Raw genomic sequence first — 18,175 nt, forward strand, 5'->3', positions numbered from 1 at the left:
CAGCAGCGGAGGCAGCCAGAAAAGTTGACTCGGGGCAGAGCCATTGGATAGAGCACGGCAGGAAAACGGTTTTCACTTTTTAAGAAGGATCGTTTTGACGTTAGTGAATCCCCAAGTTCAGGAACACCTTCGGAATTTCTGAAGATAGTTTCAACACATTGATCCACAATGATCCACATCAGCGTACTCGGGAACTGGTAAATGTGATGAACTGTTATGACCTGTTATCATTTCATCATCGTGCAACATTTGCATGCAGTGGGGAAGGTTCAAAAATCAGCTCTTTGGGCACCGCATGCTATGAGCCGAAGTCAAAAAACTTAGCGGATGGCCACATGTGCATCTCTGCTTACTCATCATCAACTGGTTTGTGAACAACACCGACCATTCCTATTCCATTAGTTATACGTGACGAGTAATGGTGTCTTTATACTTACGTAAAGAATATAAAAGAATGGTAGGATGCGAACAAAGCAGCAACTACTTGTACAAAGACCTGCGCGCATCCGCAAAAGATAATGTTATGCATCTGGTGGAACAGCGGTGGCGTGATCTACTAGGAATTGCTGCCTACGATGTGTAATCATCACTGCTGACATTTATTGCCAACAATAGAGACATCTTACAGACGCAATCCTAGAGCAACGTCCAGGAAGACTACGTGATGTGATGCTGCTCCACAATAAAGCCCTCCCGCATTCTTGTAGACTGACAAAGAACACTATACAGGAGTTGGTTCGAGGAAGTAAGTCCGCACCCAACTTATTCACCTGATCTTCGTTTCTCAGATTTTCACCTTTTACTCTCTCTATAGAACAATGTTAAGGAATTCCCTTACCGGATGGAGATGCGCTCCTAACATTGGTCGACGAGTTCTTTGCCTCTAAAACACGTCATTTTTACAGTCTCTGAATCGAAAAGTTACCCTGCGTTTACAGACTGTTTTAAATAGTGGAGGATAAAATATTATTGATGACTTACCTCTCTGTTACGTGTTATGAAACTTATGGAAAAACGCTACGAACTAACGCACCAGCCCAACACAAACACCTCAAATTGTTGGGTCAACTTCGCATTGGGCAGTCAGTGTGCTCGACGCAGTTAACACTTTAGGAAGAGGCGAAATCGTAACTTATTGGACTACACTACACGCTTCCAGTCACTTCTGTCCGGTTGCTGTGTTGTGTGACGCAGGGAAGACTTGCAGATTGACGTACCGCAGCGAGCAATCGCTTTTTGCAAGGTACCCTATTCCGCATGTGCACTGCACACAGTTCCTCTAGTAACGTTCTCTCAGAAATATACCTGTGTTTACTGACAGCACCACTTTCTCTCGGGTCTGAAGCCAGTTTCTCATTACCATGTCGTGACACTTGTCTCCGTCTCAGCTGATTCTATACTACCGACTGGAGGGTACATACCATTATACTGCCATTACTAACGTCAGCGGTGGAGAATCAATCGACCACCTACGCAGTACCAGTTTTACACCATTTACATCACTTCAAAACAACCGGTCTGCTCTTTTAAATGGTGACTACAATATTTTGTAAGGTGAGTTCCTTTTATCCTTGCTAGTGTCAAAGCTGTTTTACTTTGCATTTTATAAGACGGACGGTATTTCATTCGACATTTCAGAACACCAAATCAGTAATCCTGGAGAAGGGGTTTTAGCTGCCAACTGAGTCTAAGTCAAGGAAACTATCTCAGAGAACCAAAAATCGTGTTGTACCAAGATCGGCTGCTACGAAAACCTTTCTCATTGCTACGAGTTTTGGTTGGTACTGATCATCAGGTATCTGGAACAAATGATCTTTTTTAAAGATATGAAGGGTATAAGTAGCACAAACTTGTAAAGTCGAAGACTACACTTACAGGAAGTATTTCAATTGCGGTATCAGTGTGAACACACAGACGGCGGTCCAGGTCACTCAGCATAACGTCGAAAACCTGTAATGGACGACAGAACGCAGTACAGAGATTTTAAACTTTGCTCAGAAGATTCAGTGTGCATAATGTGTGAGTAAAAAGCATTCAACATTCTGGAGCCTTGTTAATCTGCATACCTGTACGCGCATAGTGACATCTCAGCCATCTTATGTGCTGGTATGAATATTAACGAAGAAACGATTTTCTGAACAAAGACGCTACACTAGATTTTCTTTATTTGCAAAAACGTAAATATTTGAAGTGTAGATTATGGACAGTAATCCATGAAAATTTTCATAAACGAAAGAAAATAAGCTATACATCTTGTGCTGAACAATATTTCCGATTACAAACTTAGCTTAGAAGACGTCCGTTAGAACACGTAAAATTTACTTCAGTCCATAATATGCAATATGGTTTACAGTAGCGTCATTGTTGGGACAATATGACATGTTTGTAATACATACAGAGTCAATACTAGCCACGCTGAGTGGCCGTGCAGTTAGAGGCGTCATGTCACGAATTGCGCGACCCCTTCCGCCGCATGTTCGAGTCCTTCCTCGGGTATGGGTGCGTGTATAGTTTTTCGCATAAGCTAGTTCAAGTCGTGTGTAAGTCTAGTAACCGATGACCTCCTTAGCTTGGTCCCTTAGGAATTCACACACACTTGAACAGCGTCAATACTGAATAAGAATTATTCAAATAAATTTAAAACTTCTCAGTGTAGAGAAATCCTCTAATTCGGTAATTTGACATTCACTACTACTAAAAGCGAATTACCTATTTACTGTTTTATCTGTTGAACCAATAGCATGATAATAACGATTAAACTGAAATCCCAGTATGTTAATCGGACTACACTAAAAATAATTAATTGAGAGTAATGAAATTTTCGGAATACATTTATGTAGGTAACATATTTAAGTGATTAACATTGTAAGATTACAGGATAATGTGTGAGAAAAGCCATTGCAAATGTGAACTGCCTCTCCATTAACAGTCGTTGAAACCACCATACTACTGAAAGCAATTTTGCAAATGTGTATGCATTGTGTTGTACAGGTCTCGGATGGTAGTTAATGGGATGGAGTTCCACGACTGTTGCACTTAGTTAGTCAATACAGGGGCTGGTTGTGGAGGTTGCGCAACGGTCGCAGGTTCGAATCCTGCCTCGGGCACTGATGTGTTTGATGTCCTTAGGTTAGTTAGGTTTACGTAGTTCTAAGGTTTAGGGGACTGATGACCTCAGAAGTGGTCCCAAAGTACTCAGAGCCATTTGAACCATTTTTTTTTTTTTTTTTAGGTTTGCTGGATTTGTGTATGCTCGATCGGACACACTAGTGATTGGACAGGCCAAGGCAACGTGTTGACAGGCTGTAGGGTATGTTGGATTACAATAGCCGTGTGTGGGCAAGCATTAACCTGTTAGAAAATACGCCCTGCAATGCTGTCCCAGATTGGGAGCACAGCAGGTCGAAATGTACGGATTTGCAGTCAAGGTACACGAGATAACCACAAGAGTGCTTCTCCTGTGATACGATATCGCACCTCTCACAGTAACTTCACATGTATGTTCAGTTTGTCTAGCACCCAGACATGTTGGTTGCAGGCCGATAGCCGACTAAAGTGGCCGAGCGGTTCTGCGCGCTTCAGTCTGGAAGCGCGCGACCGCTACGGTCGCAGATTCCAGTCCTGCCTAGGGCATGGATGGGTTTGATGTCCTTAGGTTAGTTAGGCTTAAGTAGTTTTATAGTCTAGGGGACTGATGACCTCCGCTGTTAAGTCCCATAGTGCTCAGAGCCATTTGAACCATTTGCAGGCCGTTAAGTGGCCCCCTAGTAGCCAACATCTTCCATCACTGACTCCAAGGCAGAAAGAACTTTCATCGGTAAACACAACTGAGCTCCACCGTGCCTTCCAATGAGCTCTCACTTCAGTCGTGACTTATGTCACAAATGGCTATGGTTTGTGGTCTGCGGATTGCACGCTTCAGGGCGTCTGGTTCGGAGCTGTCCGTGAAGTAACCGATTTGTAACAGTTCGTTATGTCATCGTGCTACCAACGGCTCTGCTGAAATTGCTACTGCAGATGTAGCACGATGCGCCAGAGCCATACGCGAAGACAAGGGTGTTCCTTCTCGGCAGTGCTTCCTGGCCCCTCGGAGCACGGTCTTCTTGCGACGGCACATCCCCGTGACCACCGCTGCGTTCCCTCGCGTACAGTAGTTACATTTCTGTCACGTCTTTCTGTAGTGTCACAGTAAGAACATCTATTTTCTCATAGCCCTGCTACACGACGTCGGTCAAGGTCAGAGAGGTGTTGACAATGTTGTTTTTGTCGCCTTATAGGCATTCTCGACAAGAATCAATTCGCCACATCCAATCTCAAAGGTAACTAACGCTCACGATCGTTACTGCGTGCATTAAAAACAAACCTGATGTGCATTCTTATAGTGGCGCCGCTAGCGCTACTCTTATGCGAATAGCGTGAAATCTGCATAATCTTTCACATGTAGAAACGCGGCTACCAACTTTTATTTATGTCGCGCAATTCGTTGTCATAAAAACGTAGAAGAGCCTTCCATTTTGATCTCCGTGCTGATTCGAATAAGTTTACTAAAGTCGTGGTACGAGAAACGTCACAAAAGATCGGAGAACCATCTTGGTCCTGAAAGACAAACTTCTCAAATTGCTGGTAAACTCTGTTCGGGCAGGGGGCAGACGGTCCTCTCGACGACATTAATCATTCGCAAAAAAAAAAAGGAAGGCGTAATCACTACTCATCGAACTACTCTACACGCTTCCGTTCCCTTGTGTTCAGTTGCTGTGTTGTTTGACACATGGAGCTTGAAGTGGCGCTGTGAGCCAATCACCTTTTCCATGGTACCCTGTTGCGAATGTCCACTGCATACAGTTCCCTTCGCAATGTCATCTCAGATATGTACCCTTATTCACTGAGAGCACCAGCCCCTGTCTGGGCTGCAGCCGGTCTCTTATTAACGTGGCGCGACACTCGTCTCCGTATCAGCTGATCCTGTGCTACTGACGGCGAATACACGCTATTCCACTGCCATTACTTACGTCAGAGGTAGACAGTCAAACTTGTAACATCATAGCTCTAATACTCCAATGATTTATTTTGGTTTTTGTTTCATTTAATGTTACATCACTGAGCTTCTGTACATCTGTTTGTTTGAATCGATAACATAAAATTCTATACTCATTTCTTTGTAAGAACTACAATGTCATGAAATGATTCTATGCAATGTAGTGTATCTGTCATTTAAATTCTTAGTCCCATTTGGAGGGAACGAAACTTACTGCATATAATTGTAATTTCTGTGTGGATAATTTTTTTGTAGAAATGTCAATGCAAATGCTCTGTTTTATATAATGTATTTCTTTACTATTATGTAAACTGCTGATCCTCACTTAGGGTTCTTAGTTAGTTTGTATGTAAAAGGTGTTGTGGTTCCTCTCGGGGACGGAACTGTGTAGCACGCGCAAATTGTGGTTGGCCTAGGTAGAAAAGGTGGAACAAGAGTCAGGCGGGACGAGCAACCAGTCGGGGACGAGCTACCAAATTGTGCACTGCCATGTAAATGTTGCATACTGTGCTGGTTCAGAGAGAGGTTTTTTCTGCTACTTTCGAGTGCCTCGGATGGATGGATAAATAGCTGGAACTATTCTGGAATTTGTATCTATCATCGCCACCAAGAAATGACAGAGTCCAGCAATCCTACCTGCAATTCCATCTACCGACATGCAATCGCCACCACATTGCGCAATCACTGTAATGGAGCACTATAGCAATGTACAGTGAAGGATCATCTTAATGGATGTGTTAGTGTGCTCAAATATAAGGTAATTTATAACTGAGTTTATGCAACTACCTTGATTTTTCTCGTTATCATAACACCTCTCAGGTTCCTCTCCGTTTGAACTAAAGTGATTTCCGAGTGTCCCTATTGAAAGAACATTAAAGACCAGTGTTTGTGTTAATTAATGCCTCTTGAACATAAAAAAGAAAGTTAATGAAAGTAATTTTCCTAATAGAACTGCTTATTAATGTTTTGTTGCCAACTTCAAATTAAGAGTTCGTAAGACAGAGGCTTATAAAGTTTTGCTTCGTAAATGATCTCATTACTGCCTGTTGTAAATCACAGAAGGTGAGTCAGTATCTTACATATATGTTAATTTTGTCTCTCAATGTAGTAAGAGTGGAAAACTGCAGTATGAAATGTTATATACTCATGTTTGCTAAGTGTTTGTCTCTCTTGTGTATTAGAAATGCATATGAATAGTATGCCAGGATCCACAGTTTGTCTATTGTGTTAATGCTCGGTAACAAGTAACGGAAAGACCATTAATTATGAAAACCATAATTTCTTTATTGAAATGATAGTGAGAAGCAACCTATTATTCGATTCCAATTAACTTTCATTTTAAATAGTAAAGTATTTAACTGAGAGAGACTTAACCTATATCCAATTAATGATTCTGCAGTGAATAGTAATAATAACGTTATAAAGACCAATCAGGTGGTGTAAGCCCTGAAAGTAATAGTGTGTTCCGGTATCTGTTACAATTTTGCAAATAGTTTGTGCTGCTCCAGTCGTTAGCTTCAATCTTAAAACATATGTATGTGTCAAGAGTTCACTGCACTCACGTGTGACAAAGTATAGGTTGTGTTTATCCATTAAAGTTACTAATAAGCATTTTTTTGAACGAGAATGTTAATCATTCTCTTGCCTAGTTAGGCTGGCGACCGTTTTCTTTACCCGTTAAACAGTACAGATAGGCAAAATTTTGTTTGTTACTGTTCAAATATTTTCGTAATTCTGACTTTCACTTCCGATAAGCCACTTCCGTTAGGTACAACACGGTCAACACTACAAAATTCCTCTCAGAGGGCAACACTGCTCTGTTGCGTTATACGATAATTGCTTTAATAAGATTGTTTTATTTCACAACCTGCTTTAAGGTTATGGTACAGCAGTGACAGACAGAAGTGTTATAGTCTGTACCTCTCTAGGACAACCAGTGTGCCCTCTTAACTAGTGGCTATAATACTTTGTGTGGTGAGCTTATCTTATCCTGTCCTTATATCTGTTTTATTATGCTCTGTACAGATAATAACTCCACTGAGAAAACTGAAAATCTTCAGTGGCGACGTCCATGAAACAAAGTAAGTAACCGAAGTCCAAATTCACACTTTTCTGATGCGGCAAAGAAAGTTTGTAGCAATCATTAAATGATACTGACGCAATTACTATTAAGTTCCTTGGCTTGCATATACTCTAATTATTATGGGATTTATAAATTTTAATTCAAAAAAATAGTGTATGTGGCTTTACTCAGAAACTATTCAAGAGATTTATAGCACATTTTCTCTGCTTAATCTCTTTGCATCTAGTAAGTTTCCCTCATGACGATTTTTGAATATGTCGAATAAGAGAATTACAATAACTTTTAATTATAATTCCGTAAATATAACATAAAACTCATTCAAAATTCCAAGCAATTATAGAAATAAGTGTATAAAATTTCGTAGCTGTAGCTTTCATAGATTCTGAGAAAAGGGTACGAAACTTTAAAGTACCTATTTTTCAGAAAGTTCAGCATAGCAATTTTCCTCATGTGACTATTTCGGAAGATCCCAGTTTTGTACTCAGGTTGCTCAGACCTTCTGGTTTCCTGTTTTCTGATTTCTTCCCTTTACCAGGTCTCCGAAAGACTTTGCAGCTGCTGAGGGGTGTAGTACATACATTTTTCTCAGCATGTCTACTGTGAAATTTCCTGTCTTAAAACTCATTCTTTCTAATACCTTCATCCACCAGACATTCTTATCATTAAATAAAAGAAATGCCTCATAAGTGGCAAATCAGGATAAAATCCGTCCGCAGCACAAGGCAAAACAAGAATCGCATCTTCATAAATAATTAAGCAACTGGTTTGTTATTGTTTCTAAGATATGGAACAGAGTTACAGATGATTTACAAAACCAAAGAGAAAATATTGCAGCCTTCTAGATGTATAATGTGCAAGTTCGCTTGAAAGTAATTAAAGGAATCGTTGTTCACCGAGCTACTATTGAAGTGTCGCTTCAAAATGTGTGAATGGCAGGAAGGTCGCTTCGAACATTTAACTATTTTTCAGGAACTTCGGATCCTATTTCATCATTGAAACTTTGGGAGCTTATTGTCCATGAGTTCCAATAATAAATAAAAAAGAAATTGAACATGGAAATTTTCCGTCAATTGTGTTAATATCCCTCTTAACGGAAGGTAAAACAAGGGAACTATCTTAACGGAAAGAAAATACTGTTGCGCCAGATTCACCTGCAACGAGAACCTTTCTTATCGCTGTGAGTTTAAGTTGTTACTGATAATTGTCACTTATACAGAAATGCATGAACATTTCTTCGTAAAAATATGAGGCATAGAATTAATACAATCTTGTAAAATCGAATAACGTACTTAAAAGATATATTTAAATTGTTCTTCCATTTCATTCTACGTAACGACTGAAAAGTAAAATAGGCAACAGATCTTAATACACAGAATTTAAATATTGTTGCTGGATTCATAGTGTATAATATACGCCAAGAACGCAACCAACAATTGGAGAGCTGTAAACAGCTAGAATTACATCACCATTAAAGTGATTAACATTTACAGATAACATATAAAACAGGTTTACAACCTCCTAGTAAAACATCAATGATATTGTATGTCAATATCAATATGAATCGAAGGAACAACTCTGTCGAGAAAGATGCTACACCAGATTTTCTTTCCTATTGAGTCGTATACATTTGAAGTACAGATTATAAACATTGTAATATTGAATTTGTCATAAAATAAATAAATTAGTATTATGGGAAATAAGCTGAAGATCTTGTACAGAATAATATTTGCAATTACCAATTTCAAAGTAGTACAATAGGTTAGAAGGCCTTAATTTACGTCATTCCATACTTTCCACATGTGCTCCAGTGTTATATCATTATATGGATAATATAGACATAATTATGGCCATACAACTTTCATGATTCAGAATTATAAAATTGTTTACTAATGAATGTACTGAACTACCCGATGATGGTTACTAACAGCCGAAACTGGCAGCCATAATAAAGATTTTCCATTATAGCTGAAGAGGGTACAAAATAATTTTCGAAGCATTAAGATGATTTTCTTTTTTCCACTCTGTCAAAGGCTGTGTACTTGATAATTTAAAATGCTAATGAAATTCTTGTTTTGTAATGAAGCGAAAATTGGAATAATGACAATCTATAAATTTATCTGTTCATTTTTCTACTATTAACTTTAATCATATAAGAAGCAAACTCAGTACAGAGCACTTCAATTCTATCACTGAAGTTGTGTATACACCTACGTAGCTACTCTACAGTTCACACTTACGTGCCTCACAAAAGGTTCATCGAAGTACCTTCAAACTATATGTCTACTGTTGCACTCTCAAACAGCGCTTGGAAAAAATGAATACTTAAATGTTTATCAATTTTTCATTAGAAAAGTGGAATACGCTCCACGACTGTGATGTAACTTCCGAAATGATACAGAGCTCCAACCAATCGTTGTTTCCATTCTAGCCTTAGTGTATGATATCCATATTTCGGCTAGTAACTAGGCAAGCTCTGGATATAATATAATAGAGTTAAATAACGACAACAGTTTGCTGCTCTTTATCATCTTGAAATTTCAGATTTTATTCGGAGGTAACATGTGTTATGAGCGCCTTATAGAAACTATTTTTCTTTTTTACCAACAGTCTATATTTGGTAACTGAATATCATACATACTTATCACAGTGAATTAGTCTGCTGTTAACAGCACAGAAATTTTAAACAATTGTACTTAACTTTTAAAAACACCCCTTTCCGGGGAACTGTGAAAAGAAAACAGCCACTGACTGAATTTGTAGCAAAAAGGCAGGCACTGAATGAACTGACTGTATTAAAAGTCCTGTTTATCGGTGTTACTGACAGAGCGTTTCGTGTGGATATCACAGAAACTTCGTTTAACAACTACACAGAATACACAAAAACAAAACAGACATTCACTTCGTATAATGGAGCTTCGTTTCGATTCATTGTGATTACGCTTAGGATAAAGCTGGAAAAAGATTTAAATTTCCATTTTGCTGTGAATGTTTTTTAACGTGTAATTTAGCCTGTGACAGTAATTTACTTACTGAACTCGAATGGGCAACCATAAGAATATGACGAATGCAAAGTGAATACTTTCATCAAAGTCGAGAAGAAAGCCAGAGGCGTGCGGAACTCAGCCGGATAATAAACGAGTTCTCTAGTTCGCGACGTCTGGGAATGAGAAAAAGAGGGATCAGCGTAGAATGAAGCCTAGCTCCAATGACAATAAAGGAGTCGCTCGCCAGAACTCTGTCACTTTGTTCTAGTGAACTTTATGTTTCTTCCGTCACTAAGAAGGGAAGCACTCTAGCATACAGGTATGTTGTAACTAACAGGAACGCAAGTCGCGTTGTATTAAATATACCCTCAAAACCGGAACCAGTGCTAGAGAATAGGCCTCGTTATGGTGAACAATAAAACTGAAATTCGAAACAGGATTCCACTTTATTTCCTCCGAATTTCATTTAATTAGACACCATCAGTCATTGTTCTGCATAACAGTCATTAGCTGGATCTTAGGTGAATTATCAGTGCAACAGTATGTGGAAGCTTTTCAGAAATACGTGGGAACATTGTAGAAAGTTTTCCCCAAGATACTCGTCAAACTCAACAGCTTCTAACTGAATAATTCGTGTCTGTCTGCTGTGTGTGTTGCAGGAAATAATACGTCTGAATCATATAATCTATGTCAATTTATTGTGATGTCCAGGCTACATCTGTCATTAGGCAAGAGAGGTGCCTCTATCAGCTTTGCTTTTTATACGACAGATATTAGCTAGAATCTCCTTTAATACTGCCATAGTATCACAGAATAGGTTCATCTCAAGTCCAGCATTAAGACCCAACACTGATATGAGTCCTAAACATATAACAACGATGGACTTGAGTCTCAGCTATGGCCTTAGTGGCAACAACAAGAACTCTCATATGACCGAAAGCAACCAGAGTCATTCTATTGCTGCCGATGGAAGAAAAAGTACCACGCTGACCCATATTTTGTCAGCTGTGACATTAATGAAATGGTAAAGAAACAGGTTCTCCAGGAAAACGGGCCAGTTGCACTCACCACTCAAAAATTCTCCAATCTCATGTCGCACACTTTAGACGTACATTCAACTTTAGAAATACCAAGGGGAACGGGGACTTTTTCATGAAAATGGTTGAGGACTAAGTATTAGAAACAGACGTCATCCGAAGTTCTGCGATGCATTCATCAAGTTTTTGGTTAAATCGGCGCTCCAGGCGTTCCCAAGGGACTGTTGAAGCAGCTATATACTAGGGCTACAAGATGACGACGTGCTACCGTATGCCGATTATTATTATCACAGCTTTGAGGAATACTCCTCCTCCGGTGTAACTAGGGAGCTGGACGAGATACTAATGCAGAGAGGAGGATCCACTCGCATAGCTGAGTCGTACAATTTGATGATAATTTTCCATTTTACTCTCAGCAACAATAAAGCTCGCCCACAGTCACAAAATTGTGCAGCGAACCGCACGAGCCTGCGTTATTTAGCGGCGTCACTGCAAATGAAAACACCCATTAACCTCTTCATGGGAAGTGCATCAGCAAGCGCGTCTGAAGGCTACTTATTACGTTCTGTGCTTTTTAATTTGTATTCATAGGAAACCATGATCTGTTCTTGGCAGTGTTCATATATTTACGGAACAAGTAACATAGAACCAGGAGCTGACAAAATCAGCCGTAGTATCACAACAGAAGAAATCACTAATGGTGTCCGACCTCTGAAAGATGTCTAAGCTGTTGGTGCAGACAACGTACAAGTGGAGTTGCTAAAAACACCTTGGTGGAAGAAATTCCTGGATGCAAGAAATATTCGACAACTGCCTGTAAACTTTCAACATTTCGATGTCTGCAGACAAGCTCATGTTATTGCTCTGATCAAGCACAGAAAATCACTAGACAACCAAAAAGTTAATGCCAAACATATTTCACCTGCCAATTGTTCAATCTGTCTTAACAAATTATTCTGAGACGGTTTCTGACCTCGGCAATCTTGCATATGGCACCTATTGCTCTTTCTCAACCCCCCCCCCCCTTACGGTGAATGGCTTCGAGACAGGTCTTGTCATCGGTATTGCCTTTGTTGACCAAAGTGAGGCCTATGGCACAGGAAACTTCAAGAAACTTCTACAAAGGGTGTGATGATGAGGTCCCATACACCGCTTAGCGTAGGGGGACGATGCCGGAGAGCCGCACTGCCGACTAGGCAAGATCCAAGCGGAGGTGGTTTGCACCTCCTCAGACCGAAATGGGGATGAATGATGATGATGATGAAGACGACACGATAACACCCAGTCACCTCGAGACAGAAAAAAATCCCTGACCCGCACGGGAATACAACCTGGGACCCCGTGCCCGGGAAGCGAGAACACTACCGCAAGACCACGAAGGCGTACTAAAAAGAATAGGGCTTTATGAAGATCATTAAGGAGCTGGTCAGCAACAGAAAATTGTATGTTAGCTATCACGACACTAAAAGTCGATAACGGAGCACAAGAAATGGTTTTCTCAAGGACACGTTCTTGCTCACACATTGTATACCAATGAACAGGCAATAAACGAGGCTTGCATTTAATTGCGCCGACAATATCCCCTTCTTGACAAAGAAAAGATATTTGAAAGATACCTTTCGACTACCCTTGACGACCTAGGAGAGTTTTACAAAGCCTATGGTCCGAAGTCAATTCTTAGTAAAACAGTAGTTACTGATTTGTATCTCCGTAAGAAGCGTGCTTTTCTAGCTATTTCAGAAACAGAGTTACCAGCAGTATTCCGCACTTACAGGTATTCCATGCATACAAGTACTGTCTTCTCGCGCCCTAAATTTTGCTCAGTTCAAGAGACATCGGCGCGACGTCAGTTCACTAATAGCCTGTTTGAAACACTCCATAATGATTTTCAGCACGATATTTTGTAGTTTTATTATTATGGAGGTGACTTTGATGCCCAATTGTGCCTTATTGCTACATATTAAACATACCTCAAAACATCATGTAACGAGTTGCTATGAAAATTCTTTGTAAGTAATCGATTTGTTTTTCCTTTGGCCTATACCTACATTTTAACATGTATATACAGCTAACCATTTTCCGTTTTAATCATTGGCCCAACTGAATAAGAGGTTTTTAAAGACGACTTAAGCTAGGTCAAGTGGTTTTCAACAAACCTTATACTACTGGAACCTATTTACTTGCTTTTTGAGTTTTTAATCCTTTCTAGTCCAGTCGTTAGGTAACCATTGTTTCTGAAGCTCTGTTTTACACAATTAATTGTTTCATTTCTCTTCCAATAGAATGTTTTAGATCTGTTGATTGGAATGATTGTAAAGATTTTATGTGTATTTGTGTTTGTGTGATTGACTCTCATATTCGTTTTTAGGCAAATGGTCCACGACTACATCTACATCTGAACTCTACAAGCCACCTTACGACATGTAGAAGAGGATACTTATGGTTCTACTACTATGTTCAATCCTTCCAGTTCCATTCATGTGGCGCTGTAGTTGTTGTGGTCTTCAGTCCTGAGACTGGTTTGATGCAGCTCTCCATGCTAATCTATCCTGTGCAAGCTCCTTCATCTCCCAGTACTGCAACATACATCCTTCTGAATCTGCTTAGGGTATTCATCTCTTGGTCTCCCTCTACGATTTTTACCTTCCACGCAGCCCTCCAATGCTAAATTTGTGATCCCTTGATGCCTCAGGACATGTCCTACCAACCGATTCCTTCTTATAGTCAAGTTGTGTCACAAACATTTCTTCTCCCCAATCCTACTCAACACCTCCTCATTAGTTACGTGATCTACCCACCTAATCTTCAACATTCTACTGTAGAACCATATTTCGAAAGCTTCTGTTCTCTCCTTGTACAAACTACTTATTGTCCATGTTTCACTTCCATACATGGCTGCACTCCATACAAATACTTTCATGAACGAATTTCTGACATTTAAATCTATACCCGATGTTAACAAATTTCTCTTTTTCAGAAACGCTTCTCTTGCCATTGCCGGTCTACATTTTATATCCTCTCTACTTCGAGCAGTTATTTTGCTCCCCAAATAGCAAAACTACTTTACTACTTTAAGTGTCTCATTTCCTAATCTAATTCCCTCAGCATCACCCGACTTAATTCGACTACATTCCATTATCCTCGTTTTGCTTTTGTTGATGTTCATCTTATACCCTCCTTTTAAGACACTGTCCATTCCGTTTAACTGCTCTTCCAAGTCCTTTGCTGTCTCTGACAGAATTACAATGTCATCGGCGAACCTCAGAGTTTTTATTTCTTCTCCCTGGATTTTAATACCTACTCCAAATTTTTCTTTTGTATCCTTTACTGCTTGCTCAACGTACAGATTGAAGGCTACAACCCTGTCCCACTCCCTTCCCAACCACTGCTTTCCTTTCATGCCCCTCGACTTTTATAACTACCATCTGGTTTCTGTACAAATTATAAATAGCCTTTCACTCCATGTATTTTACCCCTGCCACTTTTAGAATTTGAAAGAGAGTATTCCAGTCATCATTGTCAAAAGCTTTCTCTAAGTCTACAAGTGCAAGAAACGTAGGTTAGCATTTCCTTAATCTTTCTTCTAAGATAAGTCGTAAGGTCAGTATTGCCTCACGTGTTCCAACATCTCTACGGAATCCAAACTGATCTTCACCGAGGTCGGCTTCTAGCAGTTATACCATTCGTCTGTAAAGAATTCGCGTTAGTATTTTGCAGCTGTGACGTATTAAACTGATAGTTCGGTAATTTTCACATCTGTCAACACCTGCTGTCTTTGAGATTGGAATTATTATATTCTTCTTGAAGTCTGAGGGTATTTCGCCTGTCTCGTACATCTTGCTCACCAGATGGTAGAGTTTTGTCAGGACTGGCTCTCCCAAGGCCATTAGTAGTTCTAATGGAATGTTGTCTACTCCCGGGGCCTTGTTTCGATTCAGGTCTTTCTGTGCTCTATCAAACTCTTCACGCAGAATCGTATCTCCCATTTCATCTTCATCTACATCCTCTTCCATTTCTATAATATTGTCCCCAAGTACATCGCCCTTGTATTGACCCTCTATACACTCCTTCCACCTTTCTGCTTTCCCCTCTTTGCTTAGAACTGGGTTTCCATGTGAGCTCTTGATATTCATACAAGTGGCTCTCTTTTCTCCACAGGTCTCTTTAATTTTCCTGTAGGCAGTATCTATCTTACCCCTAGTGAGATAAGCCTCTACATCCTTACATTTGTCCTCTACCAATGCCTGCTTAGCCATTTTGCACTTCCTGTCGATCTCATTTTTAAGACGTTTGTAATCCTTTTTGCCTGCTTCATTTACTGCATATTTATATTTTCTCCTTTCATCAATTAATTTCAGTATTTCTTCTGTTACCCAAGGATTACTACTAGCCCTCGACGTTTTACCTACTTGATCCTCTGCTGCCTTCACTACTTCATCCCTCAGAGCTACCCACTCTTCTTCTACTGTATTTCTTTCCCCCATTCCTGTCAATTGTTCCCTTATGCTGTCCCTGAAACTCTGTAGAACCTCTGGTTTAGTCAGTTTATCCAGGTCCCACCTCCTTAAATTCCCACCTTTTTGCTATTTCTTCAGTTTTAATCTACAGTTCATAACCAATATATTGTGGTCAGAGTCTACATCTGCCCCTGGAAATGTCTTACAATTTAAAACCTGGTTCCTAAATCTCTGTCTTACCATTATATAATCTATCTGATACCTTTTAGTATCTCCAGGATTCTTCCATGTGTACAAACTTCTTTTATGATTCTTGAACCAAGTGTTAGCTATGATTAAGTTATGCTCTGTGCAAAATTCTAACAGACGGCTTCCTCTTTCATTTCTTAGCCCCAATCCGTATTCACGTACTATGTTTCCTTCTCTCCCTTTTCCTACTGTCGAATTCCAGTCACCCTTGACTATTAAATTTTCGTCACCCTTCACTATCTGAATAAATTCTTTTATCTCATCGTACATTTCTTTAATTTCTTCGTCATCTGCAGAGCTAGTTGGCATGTAGACTTGTACTACTGTAGTAGGCATGGGCTTCGTGTCTGTCTTGGCCACAATAATGCGTTCACTATGCTGTTTGTAGTAGCGTACCCGCACTCCTATTTTTTTATTCATTATTAAACCTACTCCTGCATTACCCCTATTTGATTTTGTGTTTATAACCCTGTATTCACCGGACCAGAAGTGTTGTTCCTCCTGCCACCGAGCTTCACTAATTCCCACTATATCTAACTTTAACCTCTCCATTTCCCTTTTTAAATTTTCTAGCCTACCAGCCCGATTAAGGGATCTGACATTCCACGCTCCGATCCGTAGAACGCCAGTTTCCTTTCTCCTGATAACGACGTCCTCTTGAATAGTCCCAGCACGGAGATCCGAATGGGGGACTATTTTACCTCCGGAATATTTTAGCCAAGAGGACGCCATCATCATTTAACCATACAGTAAAGCCGGATCATGTGGTGCATGGACAGAAAAATTCTCAGAAAATCTCCAAATCTCTGTGAAAGCTTCATTAATCTGATTTTCACATGCTAAATACTTCACGAGGCCGTGACTCTTCTTGCAACGCACACTATAGAAGTTTAAATAGTAAACCTCCATAGCGCTTGACACCTCTCTTACAGCGCCTGTCACTGAAGTGTGTTGCATATTTCCATAACGCCGTGTCGCTATGTTTTGACTGCAATTTACAGATTTATTTAACGACACTTCTACCGTAAGAGACTTTTTTAATGGGTAGTAAGACTAGAATATGTTTTTCACAGACAAATACATCATCATCAATATTACTTTTAGCTCCAGATGGCTAAAATTTACGTATGTTAGAAACCAAGAGGAAATAATAAAAAATAAATAAACTCTACTGATCTGCGCAACCACCAGATGTGTCCTCTGTTGGAAATCGCTTTTGGCCCTGCTTGCTTACCATTGTTGCCACATATTGACGGAATTTAAGACTCCCATCGACAGTTACCAAATTAGTCCAGTTATTACACTCAATAGCTCCCACACACCACGACTCAAGGTACTATTTCTAGAATCACAGAGTTCTCTGACCTATCACCAGATCGTCTGGGAACGCGTTGTGGTCGGCTTGAGCATCAAAAATGGAGACTCTGGCTTAAAACCATATATGTCTGTGGGTTCTATGGTACTGTGAAAGGATTAACCGACTCATGACAACTCGAAATCTCAACCAAGGCTCCAGTAATATGTTCTAAACAGTTCGTGGTGACAAGCTGTCTGTAGACCCTGCTCGGATATCAGGAAACGGTATGTGCGATCAGCCATTATCATGCTCTTATTTCCCCCACGGCAGTGATTCAGTCTTTCAGAATATTTCGATAGCTGTAGACATGCTGTAACTGCATGTCCACTGGAGCGTGAGAGTTACGATCTCCACTTGAAAAGTTCCAGTGACGTTAGGTACAGTAGACAGAGGCATTATACACTATCACCGCTTTTCATTTGTAGGAATGCCTTAAGTCTGTGCTAATGATACTGAAAATAAACTCGTTTTCGGGTGAAGCTTTCTTTACGGCGTGGAAACATTGGAGTAACAGTTCGATTGCTCACAGTCGAAGTGTTTATGGTGTAACACACCATATTTCACTCAGTGTCTTTGCTCGTTTAGTAAATACTAGTAAGCCCGCGATTCGTTAAAGAATCAAATTCGCTTGCACTATACAGCTTGAAATGTCTGATTACAAATGAGGTAATGTGTTAAATACTTCACGTTAACCATCGAAGCGAGAAAAAGTTTGGAAAAATTTGTAAATTATGCGTAAAGTCTGTTGGTGCTCTCATTATGGAACATTGGAACAATAGAGTAGGGGACATTGCGCTCAGTTCGAAGTAAAAGCTAGTTTTTCACGCTCATGAATGTCTATGACGTCATATCCCCTGAATTGTGTGTCATAATATGATATAATTTTGCAGGTACATTCAGTAGTAAAGGGGAAACTGTCTGAAAACTCTCTTGCGAATAGAGTTAGCAGTACAGAATTAATAAACTAAAACGT

The sequence above is a fragment of the Schistocerca gregaria genome, chromosome 3 (genome assembly GCF_023897955.1).
Source record: "Schistocerca gregaria isolate iqSchGreg1 chromosome 3, iqSchGreg1.2, whole genome shotgun sequence".
Taxonomy (NCBI): Eukaryota; Metazoa; Arthropoda; class Insecta; order Orthoptera; family Acrididae; genus Schistocerca; species Schistocerca gregaria.